This window comes from Cryptotermes secundus, unplaced genomic scaffold (genome assembly GCF_002891405.2).
Source record: "Cryptotermes secundus unplaced genomic scaffold, Csec_1.0 scaffold320, whole genome shotgun sequence".
NCBI lineage: Eukaryota > Metazoa > Arthropoda > Insecta > Blattodea > Kalotermitidae > Cryptotermes > Cryptotermes secundus.
Window position 1 is genome coordinate 766,422 of NW_019731221.1, and position 19,426 is coordinate 785,847.

At 37.4% G+C, this 19,426-nt stretch overlaps 1 protein-coding gene across 2 annotated transcripts in view; it reads left to right on the plus strand.

Annotated features, from left to right (window-relative positions):
- LOC111866476 (zinc finger protein 384) overlaps positions 1-19,426 on the plus strand; it is a 448,072-nt gene that overhangs the window by 67,629 nt on the left and 361,017 nt on the right. Inside the window, exon 1 of one of the 2 annotated variants that reach the window (XM_033752264.1) lies at positions 13,146-13,429. The exons of the other annotated variant lie outside the window; for it this stretch is intronic. The gene's annotated coding sequence lies outside the window, so the exon portion shown is untranslated. Of the gene's footprint in view, positions 1-13,145; positions 13,430-19,426 lie in introns of those variants that run through there. 2 annotated transcript variants of the gene reach the window in all.

Here is a 19,426-nt window from a genome sequence, read left to right on the forward strand (position 1 = left end):
AACGAAGGAAAATAACAATAATAGACGTTTCTCACTCGGTCCGTGCCGAGGTGTTATAACCAGGACCAGTTACCAGTTGAAGACGGTTAGTGCTCGTGTAGAGGCAGGTTCGAATACCTTAATCCCAGCCCTCTGAGTGTTGAAGGCGACGAAAATGGAGCTCTGTGCCTAGAGATATAACTGGGCCACCATGTTCCTAGAAGTCACAAATACGGAGAACTGGCCCTCCAGTTTCGGGGAGTCTCGAATGTGACAGTAAAATATGGTAATGAATTCCGCGCGACTTGGAGCCGAGAATGACTGCGCTGGCGAGAGCCGGCAGCAGCTGTAAACCACAAACCCGTCAGAGAGGATACCTCATATTAACAAACCCGCAGTTGTCCAACAGTAACGAAAATCTGGTAGTATATCACAGACCTGGCTTGTTCCCAAGACAGATTGACCGACAGACCGTCGGTCGTAACATGACTTTGACTTCGACTTGGCTTGAGTTGCAATCAGAGGACTGCTGTCGTTCAGTCTTTGTGAGCTGTTGCTGTTAGAAGCTGGTAACTTTGGCCGGGGACAGTTCGGGAACCTAGAAAAAGGGGAACGTCCTCTTTTGGAAGCCGCTATCAAACAACGGCAATGAAGACGTGAATATGGAGAGTAAAGTATGTGTAATAGTGAACTGTAAATTGTAGTCATGCGCTGTATTAAAGTACGCAATAAATCGAGTCAACAGTCCAAACCCCGTCTATAGTCACTCAATCATGTGACAATGTATTTGAGTTGATGCTGGAATGCTGTCCTTTGAAAAAGAGTTTATAGTGTATCTACACATAGCAGTGCTTCTTAGTGCACACGCTATTTTATTAAATTATTTTGTCAATTCAAATGTTTGGTATTTTTAAAGAGTTTTTTAATAAAAAAGTCTCAATGTATGCGCATTTCTTTCTTCCTACATTCTCTGCTCTAAATTAAACCATGATATCAGTAAATGAACTAATTTCTCGTTTGAATTTGAAGGGTACTTATGCTATTTTAGAATGTGAGGAATATCTTTTAAATTTAAAATGCAACTTAGATAAATTACCAAAACCGAATTTAACTTCAGACAAAGTAAATAGAGCCGTCTTTTTGTTTCGAAAAATTCTTATCTCTTATCTCTGCTTGTGTTCAAACAACGTCCAAGGTTTCTCTTCGATTCGTCAAAAGGACGCTTCTGAAGGAAAAAAAAACACGTGACCGATATAAATTTTTAAAGCATTATTATTGGTGGACGCGTTCCTATCACATGTGAAGGTGGGACAGATAGACCACTATGAGATAAAGACACAGGCATTTGTTATTGGTCGATGTGAAGTGGTTTATGATGTCGCAATATATGAGAATTAGAGATTGGTTTGAAATTTTCTGTGCAAACATATTTCTAAATATACAGATAGATTAGATAAATAAACTATCCGATAATAAGTTGTATATATTTTTTTAATCTATATGTTTCTTTTCGTTAGCTGCGTTTTTAAGGTACTCCCAGAGCTAGGCACGGTATCCCGCCTATGGTTGCAACCTCAAATAATTATATGATTTCAACGCGAAAAAAAAAAATATAAAAAAATTTGTGCAGGGTCCAGTAAGCTGTTTATAAATTATGGGATCTTTGTTATGGCGCTATAAGGGCCTACTTATTTTAAAGAGAATCATATACAAGTAGTTACTATAGGATTCTGACGATGGTGTATAACACACTGATATGTTGGGTTTTGGACTTTATCCATCGTCCTGGTTTTTAAGATAACAAATAAAAACACGACGTTTCGGAAACTGGATCTGTTTCCGTCCTCAGGTGAAGGAAAACACCTATTCAGTTGGGTCCACTGGTTTGTCCAGTGATTGAGGCTAGCTCTTTCTAACGGACCCAACTGAATAGGTGTTTTCCTTCACCTGAGGACGGAAACAGATCCAGTTTCCGAAACGTCGTGTTTTTATTTGTTATCTTAAAAACCAGGACGATGGATAAAGTCCAAAAACCGAACATATCAGAATCATATACATTTTCTCAGCTAAAATTACAGCGAGATGTGAGGCTATTTTAAAAACTCCACAATTATATACTTGCAATTAATCGTTTCTGAGGTATTTCCACTCGAAATATGACACAAATGAGACGTCTATTGGATGCTGAATTTTAAATTTGCAAAGCTACTTTACGATCCCCCTGTAGGACACACAAATGTAACAGCATCTGTCTTTCAAGCACATTCATTGTAATCTTTATCGGTAATGGTTAATCGTATCTGTATTTTTTATTTTTGCTATAATCTGGATGAAATTATAGCTGAAGAAACTGATATGGCTCTATTAGAATAAATAAGTTGCCCTTCACACCTCCGTAAGAACGTGTCCATCATTCATGCTTTTCATAGTGTGTAGTTCATTGGTAAAATTGTCCTTATAACAGACTAATAAAGCACTACACCATTAAGGCATATGTGGGAGTGGATATATGGACCCATGTTTTATTGACCTCGGCACTAGTTGGAGGTGAGTGGTCAGCTTTAAACATTAGCCGCTTTACCCCCTGGGAAAGAGCCCCTTGTACCCATTGGATATGAAGTTGGGTGGACCCCAGTGTCCGTCTGGAGAAGTGAAAATTCTTTACCCCACCGGGACTCGAACTCCGATTTCTCGGTGGTCCATTCCGTAGCCAGTCGCTATACCGACTGTGCTATGCCGTCTCCCATAGTGCATTGGACGCTATGTAAACTTTGTTTGAAATTTTCTTTTTCTTGTTGAAATAATAGAATTATTAGAGGTATCAGTCTTAGATGGTACACTATAAACATATATCTGCGTGTGACTGGTTGTGACACTGATATTTCTTCTTTATATTTAAATGTTCCGGGGTCATTTTAAATTGAAGCAGGGTCAGTTGCCGAAACGTCTTATAAATCTACGTCTCATTCTACAGTCTACATCATATGCAGTATTTATATAATGCAAGGTTATTGTAGATTGTTCATGATAAGAAATTAGTGAAGTTTCAAAATGGTTACAGATACGCTCACGAAACGACTTGAAAACAGCATAGAAATTCGAAAAGTTTACGTAAAACGTTCGATATGCGCGCGCAACTGTGACTCGTCGGCGGTGGTTAAGACGTGTTAAATTCGCTTCCGAAGTTCTCGTGGCATCGGAGGTTGGTATACCTGACTTTTCGCATACCCCTTGTGTAGAAGTCACATGGACTAAAGCCCAAGAATGTTGGGGGCCAAGGACTAGGTGTCTTCGCCGATCTCATCTGACAAATCCTCAAGCAACATTGAGCCTTTTGCACTTGAGGCGCCATTTTTCTTCGAGTGTGATCGGAGCGCCACTCGTGAAACAAACAACTGTTGCTGTAATTTAGGGAATCATTAGAGTATGTATGATTTGTGGGACAGCGACAATAATCTTCACGTAGCCATAAGCTCGCCAGTTTGAACCTTCTGTAGTGATCTAGACTCCCGTTAAGGAGAATAATTAATTCTGAGAGATCCTGGGATTTTGTATTCTTGTCTTTCTTTCTATGACTCCACCATCTTGAATGTCGTAGTGATGTTTTCTTCGAGACGAAATGTATTGGTTGTGCTGCTATAGTTCAGTCTTCAGAGCTTCATTTGTGAGAACGGGTTCACAACATGATCGTGAGGTTGTATTTTAAAGTATCATGAATTACGTACTGACGCTAGAGAAGGGAACACTAATCTAAGATTCCATTGAACGTAATAACTAGATTCAGAGAACATTGATAAGTCGGCCAGTGTACTTCAGAACTCATCTGCGAAGAATAATCTGGCCTGGAATTGAACTATGATCTGAAATCTTGGGGGCAGTTCCGTCTTGTTTTTAAACTAATGTAGCTGGAATGAACAATTTGTCAAAATATGGGCTGAGTTTTTTAGATGTTTACTTCCACCTAATTTATGATATAGATACTTAAAGAGAATTCTATCTTCTGAGATAGCCCAATAGTCCGGTGCAAGTCAACTGACATTTCGGGGGAATATATCGCCTCCATTTTCAGGATTAGAGAGTAAATAAGAAGCATGCAGCAGGAAGCAGGATGCTTGCTAGCTCCTTTTTTCTTCTTTCTTGCTTGGTTTATACTTATATTCTGAAGACGGAGGAGATATGTTTTTCCGAAGCGTCGGTTGTATGTCAGGGCATGGATGTTTAGTTTGTGTGTGTGTGTGTGTGTGCGTTTTTCTGTGTTTGTGTATAGGTAGAGGCCTTGCGACGAGCTGATCAGCGGCCCAAGGAGTCCTACCGAATGTGTAAGATCTAGAAAAACCGAAGTGAACGGAGTTCATGGAGGTAGGTCTAGGCCCACTGAGGCTGTAGTGCCAAGGGGAAAAAAATTAATTAGATAGTGAGTCAGTTTATAGTTACAATGTTGTCTAGTTCGTCAGCTATTCACCTAGTCTGCTAGTCAGTTAAGGACTTACTAAGCTATCCGGTCAGTTATTCAGGTAGTCAGCAGTTAATCGTTTGCTTAATCTGGTAATTAAAGTGATTTAGTCTGCAGATTACTTGGTTAGCTTGCCACTCGATGAATTTGTCACGGAACCAGGTAATTTCCTTGTTGCTCATTTAATCCTCCAGTTAATTAGTTAAGGGGTCACATATTTCTTAACTAACATTGTATTGTCACGTGTATGAGTGACTATAGACGGTGTTTGGATTGGTAATTGGATTTATTGACACAGATCATAACTACAAGTAACTATAGCACTATCGATAATTCACACTATACAGTTCACTACAACACTTACTATGTCTTCTTAGTCTGCCTGTCTTCACTAGTAGTTGCCTGGTAACGGCTTTCAATTACGTAGGTCCTTCAGTTTCGTTGTTCACCTCTTAAATGGTCGGCGATAGTCTCTAAACAATAAGGCTGGCGGCCATGTCACATCACTCTCCTCTTCTGATTGACTCCAAATGACTTAATGTCTCCTCAGTAAAACATCTCGGCACGGACCGCATAGAAAACATATCTCCCAACAGTCCTTCTATTTTTGCGTCACACAGCTGTCACACAGACCACGTTGAGAACACAGCTTCCCTGTTAGTCCATTGGTGCCTGTTAAGATTCTGCTGCTTAGCAACGGGCCTTGTTTACAGAGTCATTACTTAGCAACAGGTCTACATGCTACAGTATACTTAGTTACTTGGTCAGCTATTTAGTAACGCGCTTGTCATCAGGACGGTTATTTAGAAGTGAATTAATAATTTTCTCAGTTACTTGTTGTGGTAGTTAAATAATTATTTCATTATTCAGTTTTCCTCTCGAAACATTCCGTACAGATCAACTACACACATACATACAAAGTTTTGTGTTTAAGAGCCGAATTGCGCTGCGCGTTTTTCACAACACTATAATGTAAACACGTGATAATGTTGGTCTCTGCCAAGTGTAACAGCTCGAGACTGTGTGACCCGTAGCAACCAATAATCGCTTTAAGCATCTGTGTTCCAGGTTTCGCAGCCGCCGTTGCTGTACCCTCGTCATGCCTATTCACTAGTTCTAATGTTATCGACGCTTTATCAGTTGCAGAGGTCATAATGCGAGAATACAGAAGTGCCACGAGGATGTTTTACGAATGAACGAAAACGCCGAGAGAGAGAGAGAAAAGAAATAAGTAACAGAAGATTGCAGAAATTAACATAATGAGGATCTTCATAAGCTATATCATCCAAGCAATGCTTTCAGAGTAATTAAATTTAGAAGGATAAGGTGGGAGGTTTATACAGAAACTTTCTATCTGACTATGACTATATAGCCATTTGTTGGGTCTTGGACGCTTTTTCAGTTTCTAAATCTGTACACAAGTCGGTAGGACTCCTTGAACGGGATATCAGCCCGTCGTAAGGCCACTTCCTGCACACAGAATGAAAGCACACAGACATCCATGCCTCGAGTGGGATTCGAACCTACAATCCCAGCGTTAAAATGAGCGAAGACAGTTCATGCCTTAGACGTCGCTGCCATTCTGATCGTTATCATGCAGATATAAGGCGCTACAAAGAAATGTATACAGAATTTTGTTATGAAAGATCATAGTGTTGATACCGAAGTGGATTGAACTTATTGTACGATATTAAGCGGTTGGACCGCAAGTGATACGGGCTGTGAAGCCTGAAAAAAGGTGATAATTTGACAATTACCGTGGAATTTTCTACCGGACCAAATTGCATGGCATTTTGAGTGGGATCTTGTCTCTGCTAACCATCCATAAAGACAAGTGACGAATTTTTGCTATTGTGGTTCGAACCTACGGATTGTTAGCAACAAAGGTTTAATGTTTCTATGAGTATAAACAGCATGTACTTCTTGTTTCCCCTTAAAAAAGACACGAATATTTTTTATAGTTTTATGCCACTTAAAATTCCTGTTTCGTCCTCAGAAATAGGGGCACGCGGTAGCGTAGTTGGTTGATGCACTACGCTACAAGCCGGAAGGTCGAGGAATCGACTCCCGATGAGGTGGACTTTTCAACTTACCTAATCCTTTCAGCAGTGCTATGGCCCTGTGGTCTACTCAGCCTCTAACAGAAATGAGTACCACGAATATTCCTGGGGGTAAAGGACGGCCGGCGCGTAAGGCTAACAATATTTCCGCCATCTGTGAGCCGATTGTCTAAAAAATGTGAGAATCTCGACCTCCCCCAACCCTATGGGCCTTCACGGCCTGTTATAGGGATACCTTTACCTTTCACCTCAGTAATGAACATATGTTACTCCTAAATCCATAGCCTTTCTTGGGAATTCAACAGTCGCTGAGCTAATCAAGAAATGTCTCGCCTTTTGTGCAGCCTACAAATTCGTTACCGTGTCCACTGCAGTCCGCAACTGGTCCCTATTCTGGGTCACGCACACTTCCCCACCCTATTTCAGTAAGGTCTATTTTAAGATTATTCTCCCATCTACCTAGGCCTTCCAAATGGTCTCTTTCCTGTAGGATTTCCGACAAAAATGTGTATCCATTTCTAATCTCTCCTGCGCAAGTTACACGAACTTCCTTGGGCCCCTCATCTATCTTGGTTTGATCACCTCACTAACATTTGGTGAAGTGTCCTTGATAAATAATCCTTACAAAAACGAAGGGAAATATATTCTAAACATGTCTGTCAAGTGATTAGTATCCCTGCTTTGCAATAAGGAGGTCCCGAGTTCAGATCTCTGCTTGGAGATCGACTGCCATAACTCAGTTTTTTATGATTTTACTCAGTACCTACAGACAAATATCGGGGTAATACCTTAAATTGGGCCACCACCATTTCATTATATACACTTTGTAATTCAATATCTACCATTCGTTCTACCAATCAGTGATATAAATATTGTTTAAAATTAAAAATAACACGTTTTTAGTAATCTCAAATTAAAGATAAACCAACAGAATGTTCTCTTACGGCGGTAAATATTTCTTAATCCCTTCTTCCATCACCAAGGACACACAGTGACTCGAAATTGACCAAAAGTGGACATCCAGGATTCGTCATTCAGATAGTCAATATAAGGTCGGCAATTGATACCAATATAAGAAGAATAAATCGATATGAAAGAAATATGACATTATTTTGGGGCTACACCCCTCTTTCCCAAATGTACACAATTTCTGAAGAAGAAAATTGTTGCGCTAAAATCCATTAATGTTTTCTTTTGTCGTTCATGTTATATTTTAATACTAAGACACATCAAAACTCTTGACAATTTCAATAACTCCTCATGCACAGAGTTTTTATGTTCTCCTTCAGTCAGTATTCTTATTATATTAAGACCAGAGTTTGTACTTTTCCTGTTTTCTTTGAAGAATCGATTATCAATGTTTACACACTTTACGTCATTTGTCCATAAGCGAATATATATGGAAGAAAACACGTTCACGTAATAACACTAAGTCGATTGCTGCGTTGAAGGTAATTCCTATGTTGAGTTCTGACCGCGTGGAGTTGACATAAAATCACGTGGACAGGAGAGTTCATCACGTGTTACGGCACTCAGTGGGCATTGCGTGACCCTACTCACTTCTGCACCGCCCACTAGAGTCCAAAAACATGCACCCGTGCATAAATAAAAGCCCCTTTGGGACTATCCCACGTTTTTTTTATATCCTCTGTAATATTTCCTCCCCCTCCCCTTGGAAACAATCTCCTCCCACTTTCTGGTATTAGTTAAAAATCTGTAACAGAGAAATGAAAAAGTTCACATTACTTGAATAGCCCCATCTGCTTGACAGAGAACTTTTTAATAATAGTGTTCTTTTGTTTCTGTTGTTGAGACAATTAGGAATTAATGTCTTTGTTTCAGATTTCGATGAAAGAGATATAAAATAAAGTGATGATTCATGGTGAATAAAATAAAAAAAGAAACCACAAAATTGTAGTGGCGCGCCATGCAATTTTTTAAAATTAAGTACATTTTTGTGAATGCCACTCTATAGCGATTTTGTGCTGCTGGAAACTTTTTATTTGTATATTCCAGCAGTGCATCATTTAGTGTGTCTCCCAGAATAAATTTTCCCCATTTATTTCATACTTGCATCCTTCGTTTGTAGCATTTTTAAAGCATTAATTTTAGTACGGAAACATCGACAAGTTGATTTTACTGGGTATGTTAAAAATGTCAGCAACTAGTTCTCAAACACGATATACAACGTTGCTCAAAAATTAATATTTTTTCCATGGTGTTTACTCACTAACAATGGATCTTAGAGAGATAGGATGGGATGGTATGGATTGGATTGATTTGGCTTAGGATAAGGACCAGTGGAAGGCTCTTGTGAACACGATAATGAACCTTCGTGTTCCATAAAATGCTGGGAAATTCTTGGGTAGCTGCAGAATTGGCGGCTTCTCAAGAAGGTCTCAGCTCGATGAGTAAGTTTACTCACTAACGTGCGGTGAGACGTACAGACCTCATCAGCACGGCATTTCATTTCTCTTCACTACAGGCGATAATGTACAAATATGGTGACATTATTTTGGGACATGCTGTACATCCGAAATCTAAAAGAAAGAAATAAAAAGAAAAAGGAAAGAATGAATATATATTATTAATATTACTGACGTATTAGATGTGACGTCATGTAGTCTGGTTGATCTATCATACTATCTAAATATTTGTCTATGGTTCTACAGTCTTCTGTTGAAAAGTGGTCGCTTTTCAGTTCCTTAATCCTATATGTATTCGGTAGGATTCCTTGGATGGGAGATCAGCCCGTTGCAAGGCTACCTACACACAGAACAAACAAACACAGAATAAACACACACACAAACATCCATGTCTTGAGTATGATTCGAACCCATGATCCAAGGGTTCGAGCGAGCAAAGAAAGTTCATGGTTTAGACCGCGTGGCCACTGTGATCGGCGATCTGTCAAACTGCACACCTCAAAATCACAGAAGACAATTATCACAGTCACTGCAGTGAGAATACTAATACTCTCAAACATAAAAGTAGTCAAATTTTTGGTACTATAAATAATTTACGTCTGTAGTTGCTCATTAAGAATAAAATATACAGTAAAGTTTGTGAAGAAGCAACGTTGTTCAAATATCAATTTATTATTTGATATTTTAAGGGTAACTGATATGTCTTACTCACTGATTTGCTTATTTCATTGTCCTATATGTTCATCTCTTACTGATGCACATTTATTGCATGAAGATCATGTTACAGATGTATGATATTGCTTCAAAGTCACAAATAATTTGTCCTTGTATTTCGCTATTTAGGCATAATTACCACATCGAAAAAAAATATTTTAAATAAAAGAAGTAGATCTTAATGAGCTTATATTATGAATATAAAATATAAACGTAAATCTAGTACGAGAGGCGCCGTTGTCGGTTAGTGACGTAGAGGGTTACACCATCGTTAGAAAGTCACTAGGTTCTATTTTCAACATACTGTGGCGCGTAGACCAGTTTGCTAAACGCTGACTCTGTAATAAACTGCCATTTATGGGCAACGTCTCGTCAAACATGTTCCCGTTCCGCAACCACAATTATTCAACTTCACACTAAACACGCCTCTACAACAACAGAGGGCTGTATTTTCTATGTAGTCCGTGCCGAGAAGTTATCTTGCAGGTAATTGGCAGTTGTCAGCCCAGTGGAGTTCTGTATGGGAGGTTGTGAATAAAAGAGTCAGTTGAAAGTCGGCCAGTGAATAGAAGACTGGGAGGATGGTTGTTCACACGACATGGCCTACCTCATAATGCATGACAGGTTAGGTTTTCACAAAGTCTGCGCACGCTGGGCGCAGCGCATGGTGACCCCACAACACAAAATGCAAAGAATGGGTCTGGCATTACAGCATCTCAATCGCTACCACGATGAAGGACACGATATGCTAGCCCGAATTGTTACAGGTGATGAGTCTTGCTCCAAGCGACTTCCATTTTTTCGGCACTCTGAAACATCATATTTCGGCTGAACATTTTCCCGACGATGAAGCTGTAGAAAGGGAAGTCACCGCCTGGTTCCGACAGCAGCCCAAAGAATTTTATGCTGCTGGTTTTCAGGGGCTTTTGAAAAGATGGGGCAAGTGCCTCAATGTACAGGGAGATTATGTTGAGAAATAAAAGCATTTTTCAAATCGGTATTCTTCTTTATTTAAGTTCTATATCATTTGTAACTTATTTATTGACTTACGTATATAAGTGGTCAACAGGTCCATTCACCAATCCATACCCCGTCTATAGTCACAGACGAACACGTGACAGTTCTCTCATTATTCATATGCCGTTGGTAAATTCAAACACACCTACGCGGGACTTTTCGTCCGCAAAATTTCCTGCATAAGGTATCCCATACGTTGGTTCGTAGAGTAGATGGAGTTCACCAGATATTCTTGTGCAATGATCCGTTATTTAAAAAAATCATAATTAGTGCTTGCTTCATATGAAGGTGTTAAACTCGACGAATGTGATATGAAGACCCGAAACTGACCAGGTCAGTTCGGTCAAGCGATAATGTTCTCTGGCTTGAATTCGGGAGGCGACCATTTCTAATCTATTCCGGAAAACATGCTCACTAAGACATTTCACAGTTTTCATGAGTTTCTCCAGACAAATGCCGGGGTAGTGTATAAGATAGTTCACGACCGCTTCCTTCTAAATATTTTCCTATTTATCATTCAGTCGGTCACGGTAGCCGAGCGGTCTAAGGCATGTACTGTCTTCGCTCTCTTGGAAACCTGGATCGTGGGTTCGAATCCCACTCAGGGCATGGATGTTTAGTTTTTGTGTGTGCGTTTTTCTGTGTTTGTGTACAGGTAGAGGCCTTGCGACGAGCTGATCACTCGCCCAAGGAGTCCTACCGAATGTGTAAGATCTAGAAAAACCGAAGTGAACGGAGTTCATGGAGGTAGGCCTAGGCCCACTGGGGCTGTAGTGCCAAGGGCAAGAAAAAATATTCATCAGTTATCATTCACTTAGCTTCAGAGGCTGTAAGTCCGAAACACTTATGGAATCATAAAACAGTTCGTAAATAAATAAATTAAATAACAGTACGTGGAGTATTGGTTAATTATATATACTATTTGGCAGAAATAGACTACCATCTTCAGAGTCTATAGACGCGGTAGCAAAGTTTTCTACTTCGAATTTGACATTCAGTAAACGATATATTTCAAATTCTGATTTCATTGCCTTTAATGTACCGGTATTTAAACGTGCTTAATTTCATCCGAATCAGGGAATTGTTTTGAGAGCTGAGAGAGAGTTATCAAATTTTCATCTCGTTAGATCCATAATTAACCTGCTCGAAATTTGTAAACTGATTGTTTAGAAAATGTGGGAGCCTCGACGTATCACAGCCCTATGGACCTCCGCGGCCTGTTACAGGGATAGCTTTTACCTTTTAGACCCATAATTAGGTCAATATGTAGGCATATCATTGAAACAATTGGACAAGTGGTCTAGAATTTGAGGTTATCACACCACTACTTGTCGTGTGCTTGTTTGCTTGCTCGTTTATTCAGCGTACTATTTTATCCTGAAGATGGAGGCAGTACGTTCCTCTGGAATGCCTGTAAACTTCTACTAGACTACACGGCGTTACATTCCAGAGGATAGTACTCAGGTGTTTTAAGATCCTGAAGGAAGGACAGCGAAATATTTCATCTGTTTGCAAAGCTATGACCGGACCTATAAAAAAGAGAAAATGCTGGACAAGGATTCATATATATATCTGTGTATAAAATGTTACAAAATTCGTTCACTTAGAATCGAATTGTTTTATGCGGACACACAGTTAGTGTGGCAGACCTGTTAACGACAAGGCTGACAGAACTGCCAAATATTTTCCGAACGCGGTTAAAATTTGTTACTGTTGAACTCATTATGTGTTACATACTCCACTTTTCTTGTAGCTTATTCCAACATACATGCAGATACTAACTGGAAGGAACAGTTAAAAGGAACAGAGAGAGACAGTACAGAGTTGGTAGAGCGCCAGAATACTCGTATGAACACTTGATGTTGGAAAGAGGGACAGCTTATTTTCTTTTTTCGTAAGCATTGCTTCATGTGTGTGTGCTGTGGTTTGCTTGTTGACATTGCCTCCGTCGGCCATCTTGAATCGTAGAGAACAGAAAGAGAGAGAGAGAGATAAAAGATGTTAGATGCAATTTTTCTTACTGCACTAGCATGCAAACTGCTGCTGCCTGTTCGTTCAGCAGCTACTAACTGGCCTGCATATTGCAACTGGTAGGTAGGATGCTTCTAGCCTTGGGTTTTTTATTCTTGTTCTACTCGTTACTTGAAAGCAGCGCCAACTATCTAGCACTAGTTCAGTAGTTGCTGGTGCACTAATGCACTTCTTTGCAAGTAGTTAGTCCTGGTGAAGTTCTCTCTTTCATTGGTTGAAATATTTAAGTTACTGTGGAAACATTAACATGCATTAGTAAACGAAATAGTGAAATCTAAGAAAGTTATCGAATTATACATTTAAACTTTATAAAAAATATTATTGTTCAGGAGAATCATTTTATATATTCTGCGAGCGGAAATTCTTTTATGAAAATCTAAAAAAAAAATCCAGTTTTTATGAAGGACGTGTGTTGCCGTTCAGTTGGTATCATTGTGCTTGTATTTTTTATATATAGATAGTTACAAGTGAACGATTCTAGTGTGTACGAAAAGAGATACAAGGAAGTGGCTTTGTCTTGCGGCTGCAGTGGAGAAATTTCTTACTTGTGTTGTTGATCTTGTAATTATTTTTTATCGTTATAAATTCCTACCTCGTGTTTGCTAAGGGTGAATATTTTTTGTCTCTTTGTGAAACAGTTTGTGGATTGAATTTCATAACTGCCTTTATGCTCCAAGTGTGGCTTCGGTTATTTATGTATTCCTTCGACCAGTGTTTCTAAAGATGGAGATGCTGACACAGGAAATTACGTAAGTTTATATCATTTCACGGAGTACAAATGTAAATTTAGTTCCACGATTATATGTGCAAATTATTTTCTCAGTTTTGGAATTTTCTTTTATTTAGTTAAATAGCCATTTTCGCAAATGTCATAAACTTATCTACGGAGAAATTATCTCCAGACACCACTAAGATATCAATTATTATAATTCAATAAAATTTAAATTCAAATTTAAATGTTTACAATATCTTCAAAATTATAATTGATAAAATAATTTGTTAGAAATGCACTCCACACGGTTATATCAAAATCTGACCTAAATATGGAATCTAGAATTTTTAATGAACTAGGTTCATGAACAGCCTTTGACGGGTGCCTTGCATAAAAACTGTACAAGTTTGTCAGTATTTTTTTCCTCCTATTCGGTTTAACGATATTCCTAACTTCACTAGGCTATCAAGATTTTATTCGAACATCATTAAATTGTTTACTACTAAAATACATTAAACCTTTTCTTGTAAAATCCTGGACTTATCTCCTTCAATTAACTAAAAATCTTAATACTTAATATATATAACATGGATATATTAATTATTAAGATATTTAGTTAATTGAAGGATATATATATACATTTCTTACTATATAATGTCGAAAGAAATCTGCCAAAAACAATGGATGTAAAAAGTAGTGAAATTTTCTAATAAACAAAGATAGATTCGGAGTCATAAAAAGAATTTAATACTTCCCCAGGACCTCCCAATAACATTCCGTTTCATGTATTTCAGTAGCGTTATCAGTTTTATCACTATCAAGAATTTATTCATAACACACTTCAATCTTACGTGATTATAATTTTTAAAACAAATTTTCTGTTAGGCCTAAAATTGTTAACATTACTGTAGAAATGTAAACTTAATTGATAGGCCTATACAGCACAGAAATACATTTCATATTGCACAATGTCAGTTATGTGTCTACTGAACTTAAGTTTTCTAATTAAATTTGATAGTAAACAAATAGTTTTATATTAGGTGTCATAAACAGGAACTGAACAATTTTTATGATCTCCTGTAACCATTAAAATTGGATCATGGAGATCTGTCTGCGTTACTTACAAACGCTTATTTTTCTCAGAATTACGGGGGTTAGGACTTTGTCCATCGTCCCGTATTCTAAAAACTAGACAACGCAGATATAGATCAGCTCTTTGTATAAGTGACCCAACACAGTAAGTGTCTCCTCACTCACCTGAAGACGGAAACAGATTCAGTTTCCGAAACTTTGTGTTTTCTAGTTTTTAGAATACCTGACGATGGACAAAGTCCGAAAACTCAGTACTTCTGTGTTATGACCATCATCAAAACCCTTTAAATTTTAGTTATTTTTCTGCTGCTGAAGTAACATGAAGGTTTGCAATCATAATCCACGAAGTTGAAATTCTTGTGTGGAATGTGAGGAAGTACACAGAAACTGGAGATAATTTTGTTACAGCACCTCTCCTTATAGAAATTAAACAGTGCTTCAAACCATTTGTTTATGTCCCTGATTCTTACTGACACATCACTATAATTAAACTAATTAAGTCACAGACTTAAAAAATTTCAAATCCAGGAAAACATACGTTCCCCTGCGGTGGCCCGTTTTTGATGTTCAGTGTATCAGAACACGCCAGACAGGCATTAAATATGGAAAATAAAATACCTTTTATAAAAGTATTTTAAAACATTGAAACTCGTTGAAATCTAAGTTGAGATTCATGACATTCCTCTTTTGAAAAAGAAAAGTATTTTTCTTTTAACTGTAGCATCAGTAAGGTAGCTACACGATTTAGTGTGTGTATTTCATATCAGAACAACTGGCTTCGAATCTCGACCAATATTGGTTTTATATGTTTGCGGTTTCCTCGGTTCTTCCATATGACAGCGACCATACACATTGCAGTTCAAAGGCATTCAAATTATTTTGTCTCCTGGTGATATGAATCAATTTTTAATACACCATACTCAGTCGTTAAAATAGAATCAATAATTTAGGACGTGCATATAATTCAAGCTCTACCCAGTGTCCTAGTAATTTAAACCTATTTAAAGCGATTATCATTTTCTAAAAACAGAATCAATACTAGATTATAAAAGGTTCTGACGATGGTGGATGACACACAGAATTACTGGGTTTAGGACTTTTTCCATCATCCGGAATTCTAAGTAATGGGGGACACTCTAGGTAATAGAGGACACGATGTTTCGGAAACTGGATCTGGACCTAGAGTGTCTTCTTTTACCCAGAATTCCGGACGATGGAAAAAGTCCCAAAATCCAGTAATTCTGAGAATCAATACTGTTGGATTTTTAAGATCTTTCAACGGTAATTTCTGTCGTACCCATATTTAAGTATTGAAATGTCAGAAGTTTTTTGGAACGTACAGAATTTTTTAGCAACAAAATGTGTGATGATTATACAAGCAGATAATGTGTTCCATTACCTCAGAAAATACAATACTAAATATAGAATTTTATAGATGTGTTAGCAATAATCTGAGACAAAACAGATTTTAGTTTCTAATTGCTCAAAAAATTTGATCAGAAAAGTAGTGCTTATGGGTCCTTACGGCACTGAATACTAAATAAATTGTATAGTACGGATTCTCTTTCTGTGTGTGATTACGCCATGCTTAACCCCCTGAAGTCGGAAATTTATAAAAATAAAAGAATTTAGAACATGTCACAGAAAACGCACTGTGTCTGAATTACCAGAATCGATCGGTTGATGCTATTTATGAAAGTAATTGCTGTTTAATTTCAGAATAATACAAATCACATACAAAAATTATGTTTGTAAAATACAGAGTCTATTAATGTTACAAGAGGTGGTATATATGGTTACTAATGTATTCTAATTGACTATAATTTATTTTAAGAAACATAGCACAAACAGTTGCCCAAAAAGTATGAATACTTTAAATTACTTTGTTATTTAGTATCCATTCGTGGCGTCCTGAAAATGGGCTTTCGTGATGCGATACAGACTTGTGTTTAGATTTAATGACGTCATAAACATCTGCTGTAATTCCAAAACTGGGGAGTTTTTCTAACAGTGATGTGTGTCATGATCATTAACAGATTTCAAGTACGCCGTAATTAGTTATAAGATAGATAATGTTGGATTTACAAATATTTTAGCATGATCAGAGCTATGGCTGCGTAAACGTATTAAAATTGGGTGTAAGCTATACAGATGTCTTAGCAATAATCTGTCACCTTACGTAAGTAAGATAATAATATTGGATTTTGAAATATTGTAGCATTGGTCTGTATCAATTTTTCCTGTAAACAGGTTTCAAGTAGGTTATAACTAGCTCTGTAAAGAGAACCATTCATATGTGATGTTCAGAGTTTTAGCATTGATCTCTTATCTTCATAATATAAACCGGACAGGCTACAATTAGTTATATTAATAAGATCGATCATGTTGGATTTACATTATTGTAGCAATGAACTATGTCACGGTCATGTAAATAGGTTTCAAGCATGTCATGAGTAGTTATGGAAATGGGGTCTTTTATGTGATATACAGAGTTTCAGCAATGATATGTGTTACAAAAACCTGAACAGAGTTCAAGCAGGCAGGAATTGGTTATGTAAATGTAACTAATAATTTTGGATTTACAGTATTGTAGCAATGACCTATATCATGGTCATGTAAATAGGTTTTAAGTATGTCATGAATAGTTATGGAAATGGGGTCATTTATGTAATATACAGAGTTTCAGCAATGATATGTGCCATAAAAATATAAACAGAGTTCAGGCAGGCAGGAATTGGTTATGTAAATGTAACCAATAATTTTGGATTTACCGTATTGTAGCAATGACCTATATCATGGTCATGTAAATAGGTTTTAAGTATGTCATGAATAGTTATGGAAATGGGGTCATTTATGTGATATACAGAGTTTTAGCAATGATCTGTGTTAGTAAAGAGACTTCAAGCAAGCTATAAATAGTTATGTAAATATCAGTTATTTGGATTCACAATGATTTAGCAATGATCTGTGTCACGGCCATGTAAACAGGTTGCAAGGAGGCCGCAATACACGTTTAAGTTGATCGATGGTGATGTGTTTACATATATTTTAACAATGCTCTATGTCGTGTCATATTTTACAGATATTAAGTAAACCGTAATTAGTTCTTAATGTAGGATAGGTGTCTTGATATTTACAGATATTTCATAATTCATCTGTCTTAGTCATATAAACCGATCTGTTACAGGCGTTGATTATTTCTTAAAATCGAATGGTCTTTTATTTAAAAGTCTGTAAAATATATTTCTATATTGAATATGGACAAATTTTGGCCAAGAAAGAAATCCAGTTACAGACCAATTTGAGAATACAAAAACATAAGTGAGAGGAAATTTCGGAAGGTATCGAGAAATAAAGTCTGAACCGAGAAAAAAATTTCATGATGTAAGACGCTTCATTGTTACTTATCTGGTCAAGATAGTGCGGGATTTTATTGGATCCGAAGTTGTGTAATCATGTTTGTAGGAGTTTATATCCTGAGACACATAAATCCCGCCTGCAATTTCGCAACCTACTTTATTAAGATCTTACTTAATATGATCCCTCCTATCCACACCTATCTTTCGGATAGTTACTGCCTGTCTCCTGCACTTAATGGCTGAACTGGAGCTGGAAGTTTGATTTCGTCTGTAGTTTCATCGGTTTGTATGTTTATTGTTGGAAACGGGAAAGATGTCTTAATTGACAGTTAAGATTCTTCAGTTGGTATGGACTCTCTAAGAGAGCAATTTCATCTGCAATTCTGTGGAAAATTAGAAATATTAGAATCTTATGCTCGTGTTACATTTTCTTATCCACGTCCTTACAAACAGGCCTTGACGTGTGCAAATTCTACTCTCGTTGCAGTGCTAGAATTTCTTCTGTTGTACAAAATGACTCGCAGCACCGTCCAGTGTGAATGATTAATAAAAGTTGTATTTAAATTTCTCATTTTCCTTAACATGTTTCGGTTCGATTGACCATCTTCAGAAGGACACAATCAACATTTAGGAAAATGTCATTAATATATATACTTTGTAAAACTGCATTACGTACATTAAGTGCTTGGAACATTTATGAGTTATTATAACTAATCTATTTACACAGTCAAGTATTTTGTACTTTTGCTAGTGTGACAGACCAGGATGAGCCAAGTCAAGCTCTTCTTTTGGTTAGAAAATAGTTTCCTTACCTCAGTCTACTTGGTACGTAATCCAGTTGCTGATCAGGCCTTTGAGGGAGCATGCACATGTGTAGTTTGCTGGATCAAGTACCTTCAGGAAGGAGAATATAAGTTACTATAACTGTTTTGGCTCATTTCAGGTCAGTGAATTAATTAGCAAGAAAATGAATAGCTACAGCCTTCTGACCTTTGGGAATTCACAAGTTTCACGTGAAGTTGCATAAAAATTATTATAAATCTCAGATATATTAACCATCTCTGTGGTGGTTGAACCGTTAAGTTAACACCACTAATACTCATCATATACCATTATCGGTCTGTTACATCCATCTGTCCTGAAACTGAATTTTTCACCTTAATGCTATCCTTCTGCCCCCTATTCTTATCTTTCAGAAGTTTTCAGACAAAAATCTGTAGGAGTTGCGTGTCCCTCGCGACTTTATTTCATTATAAACTCATTGATTTTCTGCCATAACAATACCTGTATCTTACATTCATTTCTTGTCCTTCGTTGTATAATATCTTAAAATAGCTAATAATTTCATTCCTTTTAAATAAATACATTTTCCTGAGCGTATATAAGTTTTAACATTTTCACAGGGCTGAAAATTCATTCTGTATATTCTGTGCGATGACACCGTGTAGCATGAAAAGCCATCATCAAGGTTTCAGAAGGAAATATTGGCTCCATTTTCAAAGTAGGTTAAGATGGAGACAGTTTGTACCTCTGAAATGTTGACGTCCACCTATCGTTACACTGAAGCCTACTATCTGAGACTT